At 40.3% G+C, this 23395-nt stretch overlaps 1 protein-coding gene across 5 annotated transcripts in view; it reads right to left on the bottom strand.

The window, feature by feature from the left end:
- cpne4b (copine IVb) overlaps positions 1-22748 on the bottom strand; it is a 344224-nt gene extending 321476 nt beyond the window's left edge. For 2 of the 5 annotated variants that reach the window (XM_073024315.1, XM_073024310.1), the window contains exon 1: positions 22536-22748. The gene's annotated coding sequence lies outside the window, so the exon portion shown is untranslated. Of the gene's footprint in view, positions 1-13182; positions 13292-21100; positions 21161-21734; positions 21852-22535 lie in introns of those variants that run through there. The other 3 variants (XM_073024312.1, XM_073024313.1, XM_073024311.1) reach the window with 3 other exon arrangements.
- Between the last annotated feature and the right edge of the window lie 647 nt (positions 22749-23395).

A 23395-nucleotide genomic window follows, 5' to 3' on the forward strand; every position in this document is an offset into this window, starting at 1 on the left:
TTGCACCTCCTCTCTGTATGCTGACTCATCATTCTTGCTGATGAGACCCACCACGGTCATGTCAGACCTACTGGGATTTGCTCAAAGTCTACATTGGACACAGATACAACTTCATGATTCAGTGATGCAAAATCCTGACCTGGATTCATGACTACTTATAATATTCTCAGCACTTACAACCAAATATACCCTGGTTCCAGAACCTTATCCTACTATCCTCACCTCCAATTTTCTTAAGATTAGCTTGACAGGGGAAGGAGACACTTCTTCTGTACTTCAACATGAAATTATTCACTCCCAATTTTAGAATATTTCTGTAACAATTAAGGTGTAATTACATTGTGAATTTTTGGCTACTCCAGATGAATCCAAATGATACTTGTAACAGAAGTAGACCATTCCAATTCATAAAATTTGCAAGAGAAAAGTAATTACTTTTTTAAAAAATTGTCTATTCATATTTACTATGAAGTTCAGCTAGAAGAATCTCTACTTGCTAATCATTCCTGCCGCTTATCCTGTACACTTTGATGTATACCCACCCCCTGGCGTTCTTCACCACTACATTCACCTTGACTGTCAGTTTTCTTTTTTTGGTTCACCTTTCCCATCTCACCTCGCAACTTACCCTCACCACTCCTACCTGGTTTCACCTCTCCATTGCCCCCTCCCCACCTAGTTCCAACTACTGCTTTGCACCTTCTGTCTCATCCCTCCCCAGGACTGATATGCACTGGCAATCTTCAGGCTTTCCTCTTCCCTTTCACTTCTGCATCAACACTGGATCTTGAACATAAAAATGTAGACCCATTCCTTTTGCCTCCACAGATTATTTTTTTTTGTTTATTTATTTATGGAGATACAGCACTAAATAGGCTCTCTGGCCCTTTGAGCCATGCCGCCCAGCAAACCCCCAATTTAATCCTAGCCTAATGATGGGACAATGTACAATGACCAATTGGTACATCTTTGGAGAACATACACGTGGCCATGGGGAGAACGTACAAACTCCTTACAGGCAGCGGCGGGAATTGAACCCCTGTTGCCTGTACTGTAAAGCATTGTGCTAACCACTATGCTACTGATGCCGCTTGACCTGCTGAATTCTTCCAGCAATCTCTTCTTTGTTCTTGTCTGCAACTTCCTTCGCTGATTTTAAGCCATTGATGTCGATCTACAGGCCAAGGTACTGAAATGCTCTCTGTGAAATGTATGCATTTTCGTCATTCCAAATTCTCACTGAGCTCACACAACGATCTGAACAAGTTCTTCAAAGGAGTCCGGATGAATGTTCTCAGCCCAAAATGGCAACTCTTCATTCCTTTCCATCGATTCTGCCTGACCTGCTGAGTTCCTCCAGCACTTTGCGTGTGTTGCTCTGGATTTCCAGCATCTACAGAAACTGTTGCCTTCAAAAATAGAGATTTTTTTTCCAACAAATCACTTTGGTTTAACAAAATTAGTGTACCACTGTAAAGCTATATTCTGCTTGCTTCGGTCCTATTATGATGTTGTAGGCTATTTCTGTGCAGGGACGGAACCCTTGTGCATGCTGATGGCCAGGTACTTCATTGGAAATTCATTGATAAGTAATCGTACGTAGGATCTAATACATTTTATTGTGCATGCAGGCCTTGTGAAGTGGGCAGCAGATATTGCTCACCATCTATGGATTAACTTAGCGTGACCGTGTTGTCTCCATACAACTATTGTTCTTTATCTGACTTAGGTGGTGTTAGGCTTTCATTCTAGTCTGGCTTCACCAGCCTGCCATTTTGTCCAGCCTATTCAGTTTCCTTCTCAGTTTGGGCCTCTAAAGCACATGGTCTGGGTCTCGGCCTTTGAATCCACCATTTGCTGAAGTACCTTGCCTCCTTACTGAGTGGTCCGCAGCAGTATCAACTTGAGTGTCAATATATTGGTTAATAAATACTCAGCAAAAAGTCTGATTGCTGCTAATTCTTTTTAGAATTCATAGAGCTATATAGCACCACAAAAGGCCCTTCAGCCCACTAAGTCCTTGCCATCCATGAAGCACATTTTATGACTGCACTCTCCCGACATTCCCATCAGATCACCCCAGATTCTACCATTCATTTACAAGCTAGGGACAATTTACAGTGGCTAGTTAACCTGACAACCCCCACAGCTCTGGGAAACGAGAGAAAACCAGGGTACTTACTCCGTTAAATTCTGCTACCTACCGTTGATAGAGAGCATTGTCAGATGGAGGTTTTTCCAGATATCGGCCCAAGTAGTGTGCGAAATACAACAAAGTGGACAGGGTTTGCCCTACTACTACGATTGTAACAAAGCATAAAGGAGACCACCCTTACAGAGCAAGACTGGATGAGGCAACAGTTACAAGAAAAAGGTGCAAAAGCTGCCCAGACAGCACCACAGGTCAGAATTGAATCCAGATTGCTGGAGTTCTGCTGCAGCATAAACATTGTACAATCCATATTCCCGAGCACCTGAAGGAATTTCCAAACTGAAACCTTCTTTTCCATTGCCTTTCAAATTCATGAAGCCGATTTCATTGTGACCTTGAATCATCAGGAGTCAAAATTTGACTTCTAAATTGACAGCAAAAACATGCAAAATGCTGGAGGAACTCAGCAGGTTGGCCAGCATCTATGGAAATGAGCAAACAGTCAATGTTATTAGGAATTTGCTCTGAGCTTGTCACTTATATGATGAAGTACACACTCAAATGTGTCATTTGTGTTAACAACCAACACACCAGTACTGGGGGCAGCCCATAAGTGTCACCACACATTCCAGCACCAACACAGCATGCCTGCAATCTCGGCAGAACAATTTAGAACACAACAAGCAACAAACAAAAAAAAAAGCCCCTTTCTCTACAACTCATCAGATAGAGAGTCTTCAACTCCAAAACCTCATGTTTTTGCCATTGGGCTATGATAATGGCGTGGACTAGTTAGGGCCCCTTGACCGTGGATTACAGCAACACTACTTACTTGCTGTGGGTACATACTCTCTTCTCATTGCTACCATCAGGAAGGTACAGCAGCCTCAGGACTCACTAGGTTCAGGAACAGTTACTACCCCTCAACCATCAGGCTTTTGAACCAAAGGGGATAACTTCACTCAGCTTCACCTGAAATGTTCCCACAACCAAAGGACTCCCTTTCAAGAACTCTTTATTTCATGTTCTCGATATTTACTGTTTATTTATTGTTATTTCTTTTTGCACTTGCAGTTTGTTGTCTTTTACACACTGGTTGAACATACACGTCAGTGCAGTCTTTCATGAATTCCATTATGGTTTTAATTCTATGGATTTGTTAAGTATGCCCACAAGAAAATGAATCTCGGGGTTGTATACGGTGACATTTATGTACTTTGATATAAATTTACTTTGAACTCTTTTTTTTTTGAACCTTTGATCAAAGTTACTGGTCCTGCATACTCAACGCCAACTAAACTGGTTCATCAACCAATCTACGCACAAACTTGTCACATCAGGAACAACTTAAAAAGTCACAGAAGATTCCCCACAAAGCTGTTTAATAAAAGAAGATACCTATCAATGATCCCATCTGCTTGGGGGACCTTTAAGTTATTTCTAATGGTTTGTACTAAAGTAAACATTGAGCTTTTGCACAACGTGTGCTCAGTGGAATCTTTCCAATTTCTGAACATTTATCATCACACCATATAGTGGACAATCTCTTCCTCTCTGCTATCAGATTTCTTAACAGTCCATGAACACTTCCTGGTTATTCCCCCTTTTCATTACACTTTTGTAATTTATGTATTTTTAATTCTTTGCAACATGCTGCTGTCGCAAAGCAACAAACTTCATGTCATATGTCAGCGATGAGAAATCTGACTCTGGCTGAGGGCCATCACATTGCAAGCTTACATAGTCACATATTTTGGGCTCAAAATGCTACTTTCTCCTTTCCCTTCTCATATTATTTGCCACTGCTTTGATATACAAACAAAATATTTTCACCTAAGCATACATGTCAAATCTGCCAAGTTTACCAATCCAGGCAACTATTGCTCCCTCACCCTGCTCAATTTTGTAAGCCTGTAACAAGAATACATTTATTGAGATACAGCACAGAAAAGGCCCAGTCAGTCCACTCACACTGAAGGATCAGCTGGCTGGCTTGATTGTGATTAGTAATCCAACATTCCTTACACAGCCAAAGAACTCTTGAAGAAATGTACTCAGTGGCCACTTTATTAGGCACAGCTGTGCTCCTACTCGTTAATGCAAATATCTAATCAGCCAATCATGTGGCAGCAACTCAATACATAATAGCATACAGACATGGTTGCAAGGTTCAATTGTTGTTCAGTCCAAACTTCAGAACGAGGAAGGAATGGGAGCTAAGTGATTTTGATTGTGGCATGATTGTTGGTAGCTTGAGAATCTCTGAAACTGCTGAACTCCTAGGACTTCCATGCATAGACTCTAGAGTTCATGGAGAATGGTATGAAAAGCTAAAAATCAAAATCCAGTGAGCAGCAGTTCTGTGGTGAAAAGGCCTTTTTGATGAAAGAAATCAGAGGAGATTGACCAGACTGGTTCAAGTGGATTTGGGGGTGGGGGGCAGTGACAGTAACCGCAAGTTACAACAGAGGTACGCAGAAGAGCATCTCTGAACACACGTGTTGAACCTTGAAGTGGATGGGCTACAGCAGCAGAAGACTACAAACATCCACTCGATGGCCACTTTAGTAGATACAGGAGCTCCCTAATAAAGTGGCAACAGTGTGCATGATTTGTGCTGAAGGGATCTGAAGAGAAGCAAATCTGGCATCATTCCCAGGTTCTTTTGGGATTGGTGTTATGATTGTCACTGGAATGAAATCCACTTATCAGAATGAATTGATTCAAAGGATTGTTCTGATATTTCTTCAGTGTCAGTGGACTGGTTAACTCACTAGCTTGGAAGAAAGCAACAAATGAAAAATCAGGTGAAGGTGACATGGAGGGGAGAGTCAGCTGTGTAGGATGTAGAAAAATCAGTTTGTATAGAATGGTGTACAATAGCACTTAGTAAGTTGTATATGACAATTGTGGATCTGTAATTGTTAGAATGGTATTAAGAGCAATATGAAGCTATTACAGAGAGGATGACATAGATTGGGCCGAATTTATACAGGTCAGCTTGTTTGGAAGTACAATGAAGGTAAAACGCTAGATGACGAACAAAGGGGAAGCTAGCAAAAGCCAGCAGGGAGATCATTGGCCAGCCAACTAATACAAAGTTATCTAAAGTTATGTGAAGTCACTGTCACCTCTCAGCTAAAGTGAAGGGGAAACATCTTGGAAGAACTGGCTTGCTGTCACTGAGTAAATGCCTGGACGGGGCTGTTGTACAGGTTTCTTTGCAAACATAAATAGGCTTAGCAAAAATCATTGGTCCTACATCTGTGACACAGCTAAACGTGCTACTTGACTTGGCCCAGCAATATCAAATGTCTCTATCCTTTGTCACTATGGCGACCTGCACTACGCACTCATCATTGCACACAGAGGCCATCGACAAAGCAGGTTCCATATGAAAAATCAGATTTGCTGCTTCAAATTCACATGAAGACTGCTAAGCAAAGTTATTGAGTTCAATTAAGCATCCTGAAAGAAAGCTGGCATTGCAAGGTGATTAAGTAGCACAGTTACATCAGATCAGCAGGCAAATGAACAAACATTCAGATCCCATTTGAAAATCACACCAAAAGTCTATTTCTAAAACCTTAACCTATGGAGTGTTGATAATGCAGCAGAATGAACTGCTTACATTGTAGATGAGATTGTGATGACTAGTAGAGGGAAAGATGATTACTAAAGGTTATAATATTTACAAAGTATTGCAGTTTTGGAAAATGTGCATTCAAATGGAGGTGGTTCAGTATCACTTAAAATACGTGTAAATCTGAAGGATTGCTTTCAGTGCTAGAATATGCAGGTAGGTAAAGAACAAAACACATGAAGACTGGCAGTGACAGAAAGATCAGGTTTGCAACTTACACTTTGTTAAGATCAAAGTGCAAAATGATCAGATTTTTTCCAGTGGATTTCTGCTTTACACCGCGGATTATATCAATTCTATGCCATTGATCAAAATAATGCAGATAAACATTTGGATTCTTTTATTAGTGCTTTATTGAACTCCCAGCTAACATAGCAATGAAGGTGTGTAAAAAATACACGAACACCTACTAACTGATTCAGGAACTTTTAAATCAATCTGTTTCCAATATTGATACTTCAAATATAAACCATAGACATATTAAAATAATGCTTAAGAAATTCTCACCTCAGATAGTGCATTCATGTTTTTTTTCCAACATCACCCTGTAATGATGGATGTCTTTAATATTTCAGATCGGGTTATTCTATTCTATTTAGTTCTATTGGTTTGCTGTGACTCATCAATTAGTGCGTGGCACCAATAAACACACAATATCTCGCAATAAATTATTTCCCTAAGTTAATTTATTTTTTCCTTATGTTGATTTTTTCTACTTCTTGGTGATGGCCATATGATTCTTGGCTATTTGAGGAGCAAACATGATAATGATCTTTCCTCTTTTTTTCCCCCTGTAACTACTTCTTTGTCTTGTCTTTCTGGCATGGTGGTGTAATCCTGGTTGATTGTTTTGGATGGAATTGGTCCAACTGCATCAGATTGTCCTGCTCCGACTAAACCTCTTGCAATGGAGGTATCCATCATAAACAATACTCATTATCAGGGACATGCCCTCTTCTCATTACTACCATCAGGGAGGTACAGAAGCCTGAAGACACACACTCAATGCTTCAGGAACAGCTTTCTCCACTCTACCATCAGATTCCTGAATGACCCATGAATACAGCCTCACTCTTTTGCTTTCTTTTTGCACATTTTATATATTGCACATTTCCACATTTTATATATTCTTATTTTAACCCAAAGCAATTTTATGTATTGCTGCTGCAAAACAATAAATTTCATGACACATGAGGAATGCCACAGACCAAAGGGATCTGCGAATACAGATTCATAATCCATTGAAAGTGGCATCACTTAATAGGGTCATAAATAAATAGGGTTAATAGGGTCATAAATAAAGCTTTTTGCATATTGGCCTTCATAAATCAAAGTATGAGTGCAGGAGTTGGGATGTTATGTTGAAGTTGTATAAGACATTGTTGAGGCCTAATTGTGCAGTTTTAGTCAACTACCTACAGGAGAGATTGAATAGGTTAGGACTTGATTCTTTGGAATGTAGAAGATTGAGGGGAAATTTGATAGAGGTGTACAAAATTATAGATAGGATAAGTGCAAGCAGGCTTTTTTCACTGAAGTTGGGTGGGACTACAACTAGAAGTCAAAGGTTAAGGGGTGAAAGGTGAAAAGATTAAGGGGAACACGAGGGGAAACTTCTTCACTCAGAGTGTGAAACGAGCTGCCAGTGCAAGTGGTGCATACAAGGTCAATTTCAACATTTAAGAGAAATTCAGATGGGTACGTGGATGGAAGGGCTATGGTGGGCTGTGGTCCCGGTGCAGGTTGATGGGAGTAGGCAATTTAAGTGGCTCAACAATTCTAGATGGGCTAAAAGGCCTGTTTCTGTACTGTACTTTTCTATGACTATGACTCCATAACACATTTGAAAACAGCTCTCAGAAACGATGCACATGTAGAAAATGTGATGGGTTGGGAGGCTTCAGTCAATGCCATAATGAAAAATGCTAGAAACATTCAGCAAATCAGGCACCATCTGAGAAAAGAGAAAAAGAGTTAGCATTTCAGGTTGACAACATCCATCAAAAGAAAGCTCATCAACCCGATACATTAACTTCTTGCTCTTCCAACGTTCTCTCCAAGCATTTCCACTCCCTGATGTATTACCCTGCAAGCTACTCTCTCACACAGACCATCTTTTTCACAAACCCTCCCCCCACCCCACCCTGATCCTGCCGTCCACTTACACTAGGCAGTTGACCTACAAGCACAGCCATATCCACTGTATTATGCAGCTGATGATTGTCAGCTGTATGTCGGCCATGCAGGGTCCTTGGCTTAATATTTTACCTCAAAAATATGACCTCCAACTGTACAGTGCTCCTAAATACTCAGAGTACCAGCTTTAATTTTTGTGTTTAAGGTTCTGTGGTTGCATTTAAACCAATAAAACACCTGATTCAAAGTCAAGAGAGCTACTTACTGAGTCACCATTTGCATGTATCAGCAGGCACAGAACAGTGTAAGCAGGAAGGCTAATACACTCAGTGGCCACTTTATTGGATACCTCCTGTACCTTATAAACTGGCCACTGAGTGTATGTTTGTGATCTTCTGCTGTTGTAGCCCATCCACTTCAATGCTCGACATGTTGAGCATCCAGAGATCATCTTCAGCACAACACTATTATAATGCATAGTTATTTGAGTTACTGTCACCTTCCTGTCAGCTTGATTGGCCTTATTGCAAACAATAATGAGGTGCCCTACAGGGAAGAAGTCATCTCTATGACACAGTAGTGTCAAGAAAACAACCTCTCCCTCAATGTCACCAAAACAAAGGAGCTGATTGTGGATTACAGGAGGAATGGAGATGGGCTAACCCCTATTGACATCAATGGATCTGTGGTTGAGAGGGTAAACAGCTTAAAATTTCTCGGCATCCACATCACCGAGGACCTCCCGTGATCTGTACACACCAGCTGTGTGGTGAAAAAGGCACAACAGCATCTCTTTCACCTCAGATGGTTGAGGAGGTTTGGTATGGGCCCCCAAATCCTTAGAAATTTCTACAGGGACACAATTGAGAGCATACTGACTGGCTGCATCACTGCCTGGTTTGGGAACCGTACCTCCCATAATCGCAGGACCCTGCAGGGAGTGGTGCGGACAGCCCAGCGTATCTGTAGATGTGAACTTCCCATGAATCAGGACATTTACAAAGTCATGTGTGTAAAAAGGGCTTATAGGATCATTGGGGACCCGAGTCACCCCAACCACAATCTATTACAGCTGCTGCCATCCGGGAAGTCGTACCGCAGCATAAAAGCCAGGACCAACAGGGTCCAGGACAGCTTCTTCCACCAGGCCATCAGACTGATGAACTCACCCTGACTTGAGTGTGCTCTATATTACATTGACTGTTCTATTCATTATAAATTACTGTGATTGCACATTGTACATTTGATGGAGATGTAACGTCAAGATTTTTACTCCTCGTATGTGACGGATGGAAGAAATAAAGTCAAATCAGTTCAACCAGTCTGGCCATCGCCCTCTGACCTCCCTCATTAACAAGGCATTTTTGCCCACAGAACCACCACTCACTGGATTTTTTTTTTGTTTCTCGCACCATTCTGTTAGCTCTAGAGACTGTTGTGTGTGAAAATCCTGGGAGTTCAGCAGTATCTGAGATTCTCAAACCACCCCGTCTGGCACCAACAATCATTCCACATTCAAAGTCACTTAGATCACATTTCTTATCCATTTTGATGTTTGGTCTGAACAGCAAGTGACCCTCTTCACTCTGTCTGCACTTTTTTTATGAATTGAGTTGCTGCCTTGTGATTGGCTAATTAAATATTTGCATTAATGAGCAGGTGTACAGGTGTATTTGTCACATGCACATCGAAACATAGTGAAATGTGTCCATTGTGTCAAAGATCTACACAGTCCATGGGTGTATTGGGTGCAGCCACAAGAATCGCCATGCTTCCAGTACCAATGTAGCCCACAACTTATTAACCCTAACCTGTATGGCTTTGGAATGCAGGAGGAAACCAAAACACCTGGAGGGAACACGCACGGTCAGGAGGAGAACGTACATACTCCTTACATGCAGTGGCAGGAATTGAACCCCAATTGCTGCTCCTGAGTGTTATGTTTGACATCACAGACAGTGACTCACTAGATTCTGAAGTAAAATGATGATTTGTGTGAGTTCATTAAAAGCAAATGAAGACAGAGACTGGAGAAAGAATACACAAGGTGAAACTGAGGAAAATATCAAAGAAACTTGTACAGTCTAAAACTTGAAAATGAAAATCAGCAGTCTGTACTCTATCTTATGTAAATAACACCAATCTTTGGAGTCATTGCACACTTGATCTGGATGCTGAGGAAATATAACAGCCTAATCCTTGGTTCTCTGTTACTCATATGCTACATCTATTCAGGGTCACGTGCAGAAAAATTGCATTTACTTCATTAAAGCAAACAATCAGTGGTCGGTACCAAAGTGATTGATGATGAGTTTGCGTCTAGTGGGATAAGGGCTAAATTCATTCAACAAATGTCAAGGTCTGGATTAATAACCTGCCATCTACCATCAGTTCTCCATCCCTTCTTCTGAACCTAAGGTGCAATGTTATCAGAGCCGGCTTAATATAAATTAATAAGTAATCACAATTAATCACAAACTCCCTCAGCCCAAGATTATGAACACTCATTGGAAATGTCAAACTCTCTCAGGATTGTACCTTTATCATCATTACTGATAAAAAAATTACATTTCAAATCTTATCACATTTGCATTTGATTTGATCAAGAAAATAATAGGAGACACTGTAATTAATCATGATCTTCATACTTATTACTTTTATGTTGCTCAGAATAGCTCTTCATAATTCAGGCTGGTTAATTTTAATGATCTTAGATCCCAATCTCATGTGGAGATCAGGTGGTTCATCACAATCTATTATTGCATATGATGATAACCCTTTTGATTTCCCTGCTTCTCCCTCTTTAAGAAGCTTCTTAAAATCCATTTCCTTGACCGGCATTTGCTCGTCTTCACCAATAACTCATTTTGTGACAGCAAATTTCCCTTGACAATGCTGCTTGCTTGTACAGAGCCGCAGGACCTTTTGCTGCATTAAAAACTGCACATTGGTAGCCCTTTCCAGTTCGTCTCAAAGTGCGCTGTAGCCAGTGGAGTATTTTGGTGTAGCAATTGCTGTAATTGAAGAAACACAGGATCCAACTATGACCCTGTAAAGACCCACAGACAGTAACATCCCAATGATCAGGTAATGCATTTTCCAATTCAATTCATAGGGGGATACCAGAGGGAACCTTCCTACATTCTTCAAAATAACACAGAGATCACCGCTAGGTCCCACACTACCAGGTTCAGGAGCATGCTACCATCAGGCTCCTGAACCAGCATGGACAACTTCACTCTCTGATTCCACAACCTATGGGCTCACTTTCAAGGACACTACAACTCATGTTCTCAGTATTACTTATTTACCGATTTATTATTATTATTATTTGTATTTCCCTTCTTTTACACATTGATCATTTGTCAGTCTTTATGTGTAGTTTTTCATTGATTCTTTGTTCTACTGTGAATGCCTGCAAGAAAATGAATCTCACACATCTCATATGGTGACATATACATACTTTAATAATATATTTACTTAAAACTTTGAAATTTGCTTGGTGAAGACAGGGAGAAAATCTCAGTCCTCGTCAGTTTTAGTTCTGTTTGCTCAGATCCCTGAAGAGAGACTTGAAACGCAGAACTTTCCGTCTTAAGTACAAGGGTGCCACTCACTGAGATCTGACTGACATTTGAAGGTGCATAAAGAGCCACTGTACAACTTGTTATTGTTTCTGATCATACAGTCCGCGTTGTAAATGTACTGTGATTCAAGGTCAGAATGCCCAGCACCAGATTTTCCAGACAAGTTCAAAGCTAATGAATTATTCTGCCCCTAGTGAACCAGGCAACTGTCAAAATTTTCAATCATATGGAAAGTTAAAGCTTAGCAACATTCGTTACAGCAAAACCAAGAGAATGTTATGTTCAAGGGGAATAAAAAAGAAAGTTTCGAAATCAACATTCAGATCTTAATCAATTTAATAAATGCAGTTTACGAGATTGAATAACTGAGCCATCCCTGAGGTAAATAAATACCCATATTATATCAGGCAAGATTCTAACACAGAAGTAAATGTACTTTATTTGTTTAGAAATACAGCACAGTAACAGGCCCTTCCGGCCCAGTGAGCCTGTGGCACTCAGTTACATGTGACCAACTAATCTACCAATTCATACAGAGGTGAAGGATGCTTGATTAGTCAGGGCATGAATAGATGCAGGGAGAAGGCAGGAGACTGGGGCTGAGAGGGAAATGGATCAGCCATGATGCAGCCATGGAGACTCGATGGGCCAAATGACCTAATTCTGCTAATATATATCTTATGGTCTATCTCTTTGGAATGTGGGAGGAAACCAGAACACCCATAGGAAACCAGTGCAGTCAGGAAGAGAACGTACAAACTGGTCGTTGGCACAGTAAAGGCAGTGGCAGCTACTAGATCTGCTACATTAGTCTGCCAGCTCTACTTCTTCCCTCCCTTTTCTGAAGGTGCCTTGCTTCATGATGCCACCCAATGTGGTCACCACTTTGAAAATCCTCTGGGCTGGTGGCTTTGAAACTTTCAGCCAGAAACATAACTCTTCTCTTTCTCAGATATTTGTAGCAGATGCAAGAAACTTAGCTAAGCTCTTGCTGTGAAAATTGTTCAGCTGAAGTCATCGACTATTCCTTTGCCTTCACAAATGTTGCCTGACCTGCTGAGTCCTTCCAGCAGTTTGATTTTGGCTCCAGATTCTAGCATCTGCAGTCTTTTTCTTCTTGGTGTGAATTAACCAACAAGGTTACAGACCACAAACTAGAAAATGCGATTAAGCTGTATAATATATTCATCATCTGACTTAGACATATTGAGCTGAAAGGTCTCAAGGTCTCTTGTATCATTACAGATCTACGATTCTTTCATTTTGCTTATTTCCTCCCTTCCAAAAGATCGATTGCTAGCCTGCATTATTGCTGACAGGAATTCTCAAATGTATTATTAACTATGCAGCAAGCATCATTGCCTAACTAGTATCTGGCTAACTGCTCACTCAGGAGGGAACAGGAGTGAAATGCCTGCCGGGATTCTCCCTTGCTAACTAATTCAGGAACATGAAGCAAACTCGAGATTTCCTACTCCTTTTATCACTAGGAGCCAGTAGCCAAAAAGAGAAGTGATCAAATCTACTGCCAGTTTTACCAGTAGTTATCTATTCCTAACTGAAAACATTAATTGTTTTGATCATTTTAAGCAGAATGTATCACAAAGACAGTATACAACTGATTTCTGATTAACAGGGTAAAAATACAAATAAAATCCCCCCACCTTTTTGCTCTGACTTCTCTCCCAGTCCTGATGGAGCGTCTCAAACCGAAACATTGACAGTTTACTCATTCCATACTTGCTGCCTGACCAGCTGAGTTCCAGCCTTTTGTGCGTTTTGCTGTTAAAATGTGCCTTGGATTCCAGGAACTTCCACCAGCATTGTTAATCAATTGTTTTTTCTAATATTTTTTATGAGATGTGAGCTTCACTGGGACGGCCAGCATTTATTAACCACCCCTAAGTGTCCTTGAGTAGTACTAATTAACCGACTGTTGTGTTATACTGCAACAGAAACATTTAAATCACAGAATCAGAAATAATTCTATTAACATTTAGAATAAAAACAGATTTGGCTGGAGCAAGCCAACTACTGGGCTTTGGCATTGATCACAGCTGGTCTTATGGCTTTCAGTTTCAACTGTAATATCGACTAAATAGCTGCAAATGCAGGCAGTGGGCAAGCAACAGAGTCCCTATGCGGGGGCTACTTTTCCCCAAAGCTGCTGCCCCATTTTACACCCAAGTATTACCGGAGGACAGTAGGCCTCAGAATTAGTGCAATAACACAATTTTAAAGAAAAAGGGTAGCATTAGTTGTCACGTGCTTCGAAACATACAGTGAAATGCATTGCTTTCTCAACAAGCAACGCAAAGTTCAAGACGGGCTGAGGGCAGCTCACACATACGGCCGTACTCACAGTTCCAACATAACATGCCCCTTAGTAACCCTAACTCGTACGTCTCTGGATTATGGGAGGAAACCAGCGCAGCTGGAGAAAACCCACACGGTTGTAAGAAAACGTACAAACTCCTTACCGACAGCAGAGTGTATTAAACCCCAACTGGAGGTCACTGGTGCTCTAACAGCATTACAGTTCCATGCCATTGCATTATATCTTTTCTCATATTTGCATCACCTCAGAGTAGATAGTTAATCATACTTCGTCATGGGGTACAGCATGGATGCAGGCCGATCGTCCATCCCAACAAAAGTACCCCCACCTGACTTGTCCCAACTTCCTCGTTTGGCCCATATCCCACCAAGCCCCACCCCTCCATGTCCCTAACCAAGTGTTTCTTAAATGATACTATTATAGTTACTTCAGCCACTTCCTTATTTCTATGTACTCATCACCCTCTGCATGAAAAAATTGACTCTATATCCCTTTTAAATCTTTCTGCTTTCACCCTAAATAAAGTTTTGCACTCCCTTACCCTGGGGGAAAGACTGTTACTATACTCCTTATCTCTCCCTCCCATTAATTTAAGTACCGTCCCTCATTCTCCTATGCTCCAAGAAATAAAGATCCAGTCTATCCTACCTCTCCTTCTAATTCAGGCCTACTAGTCTTGACAACATCCTCATCACAGGTAAAACCCTCCCCACCACTGAGCCCAGGAAACACTGTCGCAGGAAAGCAACATCCAACATCAGGGACCCCCACCACCCAGGACACACTCTCTTCTTGCGCTGCCAACAGGAAGAAGGTACAGGAGCCTCAGCACTCACACCACAGGGTTCAGGAACAGTTACTACCTCTCAACCATCAAGCCCTTGCAACAAAGGGGATAAATTCACCCCAACTTCACCCCAACTCTGAACTGCTCCCTATGAACACACTTTCAAGGACTTTTCATCTCATGTTCTCGAGATGTATTGTTTAATTATTTATTATGATTTCTTTCTTTTCGTATTTGCACAGTTTGTTGTCTTTTGTGCACTGGTAGAATGCCCAAGTTGGTTTGACAAATGCCTAATTTGCTGCCAGGAATCCACCAGCAAATCTGCATTTTGCACATTCAGATGTGGGCACCCCGGTTGGCACAATGCTATTGCAGCTCAGCGTGTTCCTGGTGTTCAGAGTTCAATTCCAGCACCATCTATAAGGAGTTTGTATGTTCTCCCCGTGGGTTTCCACCAGGTGTTCCGGTTTCCTTCCACAGACACAGGATGCACCAGTTGGTAGGTTAACTGGTCATTGTAAATTATCCTGTGATTAGGCCTGTGTTAAATAGATAGGTTGCTGGCTGGTGAGGCTTACTGGGCCAGAAGGGCCTGTTCCATGCCGTATTGCAACATAAATAAATAATAAAGATACAGATCTTGTAGGTTTGATTTTTTTCCATCTGGTCCAGTACAATCTCCAGAAAATCATCTCTTGGTGCTTATCTTTTGAACTGCTATCAGCTACCAATTGATTTTTATCAAATCACTCTAAGCAGGAACTCTCATCTTAATCATGAACACCAAATGCTACCATAAAGTTTTTGATTCAAAAACAACATGCAACACAATATCAAGAATCAAATTTCTCTAGTCAAAAAAAAAAGTAGATGCAAAGGAGTAGTGGCAAGTTTCCCATGCAGTAATTCAGACAAACTGATCCCATATAGTGAGTGGACCAAATCAATGGGATGGAATTTTTCTTTTTGCAGTGATAGCCAGACCAAGTATGTGAATCACTTCCAAGGGTCACGCAGATGTACGCAGAGATCCTGAAACTTACACCAGATCCCCGCTGTCCAGCACTCCAGTTGTGTTCCAGGGCACGATTTCTCCCGGAGTCCACCGCCAAGATCCAACAGCTTCCCAGCAGTTACACAAGTGAAATCTGGGCCCCAAGCCTGCTGCAGGTTAGACCTGGCACCAGGTTTGACAGCTCCATTCTTCTCAATGGAAATTAATGCTTTCAAGTAAGATAAATAATTTTCATGTCATCGACACTTTTTGAATTGAGTTAAATTAATTGTTGAATTAAATGTTATAATCATTTGAGTGTTTTAATTATGTTTAATTCTTTAATTTTTATATAGATGCTTTAATAGTATGCTTTAACATTGATAATCGTTTCTGAATGTTTTTCAATGTTTCTATCATAAACATTCACAGATCTTTTGGCAGTTCTGATAGCTGTTAGGTCTAGGCGTGGTTTAAACAGCCAGAACCTTTCTGTAGGCGGAGCTTGCATTTCTTGGCAGTGGGATCCTGCACTCACTAATCAGCAGCCAGTTTTACAAATGCACTTGCAAGGGAACAGGGAACATAGTTGGCTCACCGATCACTAAGGCAGGCTGGACAAAACGATTCTGTCAGCATGGTTTGGCAGCCCTAGGTTAAAGAAGATTCGTAAAGTAGGCTGCTTTTTAAAATGTATGTTAAGTCTACTGTGAAAGACAAAGTGAAAAGTTATATTTTATTCCTTAATGCAATTCATTGTTTGTGGCAAGATGTAGAGTGGAATATCTTCAATGTTAAAATCCCAACAATGCTATAAGAACTAAAGAATCATACCTCAGGTAATAATAATTATGGGGAATTTCAAAAATTAAATGCAATGTGAAATAACGTCTGAAAGGAAAATGATTTAAGATTTTGAAAGCAAAAAAGTAATGATTCTGCCCCTCAGTTTTACCATAATCTCCTGCTATTTTCTGGTTTTGGACATAGACAAATTGAGTTATTCCACCTACTTTGCTGCATTGTTAATTCCTTTCCACTCAATGTCTAACATCTCTAACCATTTCTCACAGTTATAATTAAATAAATTTCTCCAAAAAGAACGTCCTTGCTATGCCCCTCTGCTGTTGTCTACCTAAATTGCTTATCTTCGATACACCGTGTTCTTAAAAGCATCAGAACAATCAAGTGGATTTGTGCAGTGAAATCTCAAAGTGCTTTACAACCACTGAGACAGACTTTAGCGTATTGTTGGAATTTTGGTAACCATGCAATTTTGTACACATCCATCTCCCATCGACATCTGTAAGTCGACCATATATCTTGTTTCATGATTTTGATTAAAGGAAGATGCATACAACATCATAATCATGATGCTCTTCATTGACTACAGCTCAGCATTCAATACTATCATCCCCTCAAAACCAATCCAAAAGTTCCAAGACCGAGGCCACAATACATTCTTGGGCAACCAGATCCTCATTTTTCTCACTCACAGACCCCAGTCAGTTTGGATTGGCAACATCATCCCCACAACTTCCATCAGCATAAGTGCACAACAAGGCTGTGTACTTAGCCCCTTGCTTTGCTGTCTTTATACTTATGACTGTGAGACTAAGTATAGCTCCAATGCCATATTTAAGTTTGCTGACAACACCACAGCTGAATCGAAGGTGGTGACAAATCATCATATAGGAGGGAGACGGAAAACCTAGCTGAGTGGTACCAGAACAAGAACCTCTCACTCAACAAGACCAAGGAGCTGATTATTGACTGGAAGAGAAGGAAACCGGAGGTCCATGAGCCAAACCTAATCAGGGGATTTGAGCAACTACAAATTTCTCAGTGTTATTATTTCAGAGGATCTGAATTGTGTCCAGCACGCAAGTGACATTACAAAGAGAGTATAGTAGTGCCTCCACTTCCCTAGAAGTTTGCAAAGATTTGGCATGTGCTCTAAAACTTTGACAAACTTCTGTGTGGTGGGAAGTGTATTGACTGGTTGCATCACAGCCAGGTATGGAAATACCAATGCACTTGAACGGAAACCTCTACAAAAATTAGTGGATACAGCCCCGTCCATCATGGTAAAGCCCTCCCAACCATTGAGCACATCGACACGGAGTGCTGTCGCAGGAAAGCGGCATCCATCATCAAGGACCCCCACCACCAGGTTCAGGAACAGTTATTACCTCTCAACCATTTGGTTCTTGAACCAGGAGAATAACTTCACAGAATTTCACTCATCCCAACATTGTACTGTTCCCACAACCTATGGACACACTTTCAAAGACTCTTCATCTCGTGTTCAATATTTAGTGTTTGTTTTTTTTTTTTGCATTTGCAGTTTGTTGTCTTTTGCACCTTGTTTGTTTGTCTGTTTTGATGTTATTGTGTTTCTTTGTATTTACTGTGAATGCCTGCAAGAAAATGAATCTCAGGGTGTATATGGTGACATACGTGTACTTTGATGATAAAATTTACTTTGAATTATTGCAGCAGACATTGGAAATAACTCCCCTTTTTGATTGAAAATAGTAAGCATAGAAGAGTACACAGCACAGGAATAGGCCCTTCAGCCCACAATGTTTTGCCAAATTAATTAAGCAAATAATTAAATGCCTAACTAAACTAATCCTACCTACACAATGTCCATTTTGATCCATTCTTTTCACATTCGTTTTCCTATCTAAAAGCCTCTTAAATGCCTCTATTATATTTGCCCCCACTACTGCCCCAGGCAGTGCATTCCAGGTACCCAACACTCTCTGGATGTAAAAAAAAACTTGCCTCGCACATCTCCTTTGAGGTTAACCTGTCTTACTTTAAATCAATGCTCTCTAGCATTAGGGAGTTAAACACTATGGGCTAATCTACTCTATCCCTCATAATCTTATAAACTTCCAGTGCCATGGAATCTTTTAACTCCACCTGAAGCAGTGGATTTAATATTTAAACTAAAGAACATTATACCATTGATACTCATTCAGTAGTGCTTACATTTTTGTGCACTTCTTTGGAGTGGGACTTAAGTTCAAAACTGCCTGATTCAGATATGCCGCACCTGACGTAAGAAGGATCATCACCAACAAAGAAAGAATCCCAGTCTCTGAGAAGAGAAAACAACAGAAACTCCATCTCTAAGATACAATACGCAGTCCTAGCAGACTGGCACTGATCTGAATCATTAGGGTAATAGCCTTGCATCTTAATTTACATGACATTCCTAAAGGTATGTTGGACAGATGCGGAACTGTAGGATAAGATTATTAGTGGCTGCAATCTTGTTGGGATATCTCCACTCTCCTGGCTGAACAGACTGGGTTGAAGCAAGTAACGTACACAGGGAAGAAGTGACAGAAAGCAGAAACAAAATGCGCTCCAAAAGAGGAATTGCCACTTGAAATGTGCAAGCCAGATCTGGAAATGGCAAAGAAATACTTGTCAAGAAAAACACTGAATGCATACCTGCTAACTGCAAATCACGCCAAGCCAAAAACCAGCCAAAACCAAGCCATTTCTGGCAGGGGGGAAAAAAATCACAACATGGGTTGCTTTTAACATACAAATTTAGCAAGTTAAGGGAAAGGAGGGGTCAAGAAAAGCAAGTTTAAAGGAACAGGTAGCTGTTCAGTTTACCTAGTGCTGAAATTCACTTGCTAAATCAAGTCAACGTTGAAACTCTTTAAGGATAAGTGAATTGTACATTCACCACAGAAAGACTGGGCTTTCTGTAGAAACCTAAATACAAAATAGCAGGATTAGTCATTCACTCCTCTGAACGCCCTGCCCATCAAAATGATCTTGGCTGATTAGTTGATGTAGTGATTATTAGTGAAATACTGCTGAATCTCACTGAACCAGAAGGGGAACAGTTTAAATTGTTCAAGTTCATTCATGCAAGTTGCCATTTGCTGTTAGACTTAAAGGCCAATTTTTTAATCTTGTGTTTATTTTGCCACATTTTTCTTTGTTTTAACTCCAAATCATCCCATTTCTTTCTCAGTAAAGAAATCATATGGCATAAGCTGGTTCATCCCAGATTGCCAGCAGCCCTGCATCCCAATCATGCCAGTTGGCACTTACAGTGCCAGACCTGAAACCAAATTGTGCAAGGAGTGTCTCATCAGTCACACTGTAAGATGCTTTGCTCTGGCAAGATTTGACCAATTGCTTCCTTTCTCTACTAATTGGAATATGAATCATTTACAACTGGCACCATGGCAATGGTGCAGTTAGATAACTCAAACCCCAACTTTAAAAGGTCACAAAACTCAGTGTTTAATTATGCTGATGATAAAGTACTAATCATAATGTTTATACCAAAAAAAAAAGAAAAACCGTATTTCTATAGTGCTTTTACCTCCCTTTTATCTCCCACTTTACTTTAAATGAAATGCGTTTGATAGCTGATAAGGTAAGAAATGCTGTAAATTAACCTGTGAAGCTCTGACAAATTGCAATATGTCGGATATTCGTTTCTAATCATCCTGGTTGAAAGTTGAATAACGGCTGGGACACCAGTGGTAGCTCCACTGATCTTCTTTAATAATTGGCCATGGCATTTTTTTGTGTTCACCTTAGAAAATAGCATCTCATTCTAAGGAGAGCACACTATCAGTTCAGCACCTTCAACACTGGGACATCAGCTCAAATTCTTATTGCAAAGACACTGGAGTGGGACTTGAACTCAGAACTGTGACTTCACGGTAAAAATGCTGTCTACTGAGCTCCTACTGATATGAAGAGTATTACCAAATTATCAGTGATAGCTGCCAAGCTAAATGGAAAAGGACACAAGCTTTCAATTCATTTACTTAACTGACCATCACAAAATCAACTACACACACACACACACATTTCCATTCACATCAGTATACAAATATACAATAATTGAATTATTTTACTTCTAGTACATTAGACTCTAATGATGACAGGATCATAACATATCAAGTCACATTTTGATAAGGAACACTTCACCATAATGCTTTCACATAGTTTGTATTATACCAATTGTTATCAAAGTTCCATCAAATATTTGATTTCAAAGCCTTGGTCTGGCACTTTACCATCTTTCCACATTTTACCATTTATCAGACACGGTCAACACCCACCCACCCCCAAGCCAATCACCAGATTCTATTGACTGCATTTCACTGGCAAAACTGGAGCACCCATATTATCAACATTAAGTATAAATATATTTCAGAAAAAAATATAACATTACAGTTTTTGTACACAAGCTGCCTGATACTTCCTTGTATTATGATGAGCATGAAGAAAAGCACATTTTCCCCCTTTTAATCACATCCTTGAACGAAATCTACTCAATGAAAGCATTTCTCCCCCCTCAGAAAATTAAGTTTAAAATTTAAAAGCAAAAAAATAGTCTCCGAACATACTCACTCAAAACAACAGTTAAAATAACAAGAAGTAAATTATTTGTAGAACTTTACATACAAGTGATTAAAGCTCAATCACGCTCTCATGTTTTTGGTCTGACATGTTACTTCTACATCCTTTCATCATCAGTGTAAGCGTTTTCGCAGCTCTGTGTGTGTATGCGAATCGCTAGGTTTCCACGTACAGTAGTTGATTATTATGCTCATTGGCAAACAGGAATGCCAAACATTCCTCTATTCTAAACCTACAATACAGATACAGAAACCGGCCACTGACCGTCACTTTATTAAAGCTAAATGGAGTTTAATTTGTACATCGTTCTTTTTCAATTCCACTGAAGCTTTGTTTTGAAGGATCTTTCTCCAAAACAAATTGAAGTTTGCAAACATTGGTCAGATGGGCAGGACACAAACTAGGCTATAACTTTAAGTACGCACATTCATACAGATAAATTATATTGAATGTGCCATAAATTGGGCTCGTTCGCCAAGCATCAATAACATTTGCTGCCACCATTGATAAAGCTTCCGTTCACGGAGAACCCGGATCCCAGTTTCAATGCTGTGCCACACTACTATTCCGACAAGGTACACACAATCTCCAAGAACACCGTTTGAAGGTGTTTCTGGAATTAAGACGTTACATTCGGCAATTTTGTCATTAATCTGGCATTCTAAATAATGTCAAAAACCTGCATTCTCGCTTCTGCTCTCGTCCTAGTTAGAGCTCAGAGCAGCAACATCGCAGCCTCCTACTGACCAGGGCGTGAGCTCAGAAGGCTTCGGGCGGCTAAAGTTTGGTCATTCATTTGATCCAAAATTCTTGCTTAAACGTGTTTCTAAAACTTGGCCACGTCCTTGGAAATAAAGCGAGAACAGTTTCATAAAAACCGTTTAAACCTTCCCCAAGAGAACATTATCAGCTTCAGACTCTGAAACAATCCGACTTCCCCAGACATCTACAGGGCAATTATTATTATGTTTAGTAAGAAAAGTCCCAGCAAGTGATCGACATTGATGCCCATCTATATTATCTAAAATATTACCTAAGCTTGCTTTTAAATATAGATCTTTGCATCAAGTCTTAATATGTTACGGATTTACCTCCCTCCAATCAGCGTCCTCTATTGGAAAGTGGGGAACCTCCGTTATTCTTATATTACTTCAAAGGGTAAGAATTAAGAGCCCAAAGTGAATTTGGTATTAAGGTGAGATAGGTTGTACCGTTGATAATTGTTTATAGAGTTCATGAGAATTTCGCTTGAAACGTTTCATGGCAACTTACAAAAAAAATATTATTATTGAAGTAAAGGAAAATTAAATCAGGTTATAAACGAGAAATTAGTGGCTAAAATTTGTAACATCACCTTTTGAATCACTCAGTAATCAAAATACGCAGCTTATTTTACTTTGCAAAGTTATCACGGCAAGTATTGCAATTGGGATAGAAAAAGGGAAATTGGGGGGGGGGGGGGAACAATCAATAAAATTACCTGTTTTGGAAATTATCAGTAAAAGCCCACCAGGTTCCAGTAGATAACGATTTACTTTTCCTCAGTCTCCTCACTCTACTTCAGCAGTAGCGAAGTGGACAGACTCTGGATCCAGTGGTGGATGAAGCAATCCATGCTCGTCGCTGCGGTTGGGATGAAACGACTCTAGCGGATTGAACGCGCGCAGAGTTGACAGCCCGAGACACTACTCAGCGCTTTCTCAAGCTTTCCTTCTCTAAATAAAAATCAGAGCCTTCCTTCTTCAGAGCACAGGCTACGTTGCAAGATACAACACCAGCGCCCTCTGCAGCTTCATCGCTGCCGGCTCGACAATATTCTTCCACTAACTGGCTAAGCACTTTGCCTCTCGATAGCGCCAATCGAGCCGCAGCAAAGTGCTTTATAGTCGAAGAAGTACTTCTTGAAACGTGGCTTTTTTTTTCGCATTTAAATCAGTGGTCAACTTGCAAAGGTTCTACAAAGAATAATGTGCGAATGACCAAATCTGTTTTGCCATGTTGAGAGGGTCATTGTCAAATCAAGTTTATAAATATAGTCAAACGAGACAACGTTTCTCCGGACCAGGGTGTAAAGCACAGTCGTACACGTAACACACAATAACTTAGGAAGGTAAGAACTAAATCTGCAAAATGAATTGCTCATTGATAAACCAAGTAAAGCGCATAAGCTAAATATTGTCTCAAGATAAATGGGCAATTTATGACTGGGACTATGAGAATTTTCTACACACAGAATATTGTAGATTGTTAGAATTCATTGTAATTCTTAAACCTTGAGCATAATTGAAGGTGAGATGAGAGCATTAATGAAATCAAGAGATTGTTTAGATCATCTCTTGT

The sequence above is a fragment of the Hemitrygon akajei genome, chromosome 20 (assembly GCF_048418815.1).
Source record: "Hemitrygon akajei chromosome 20, sHemAka1.3, whole genome shotgun sequence".
NCBI classification, from domain to species: domain Eukaryota; kingdom Metazoa; phylum Chordata; class Chondrichthyes; order Myliobatiformes; family Dasyatidae; genus Hemitrygon; species Hemitrygon akajei.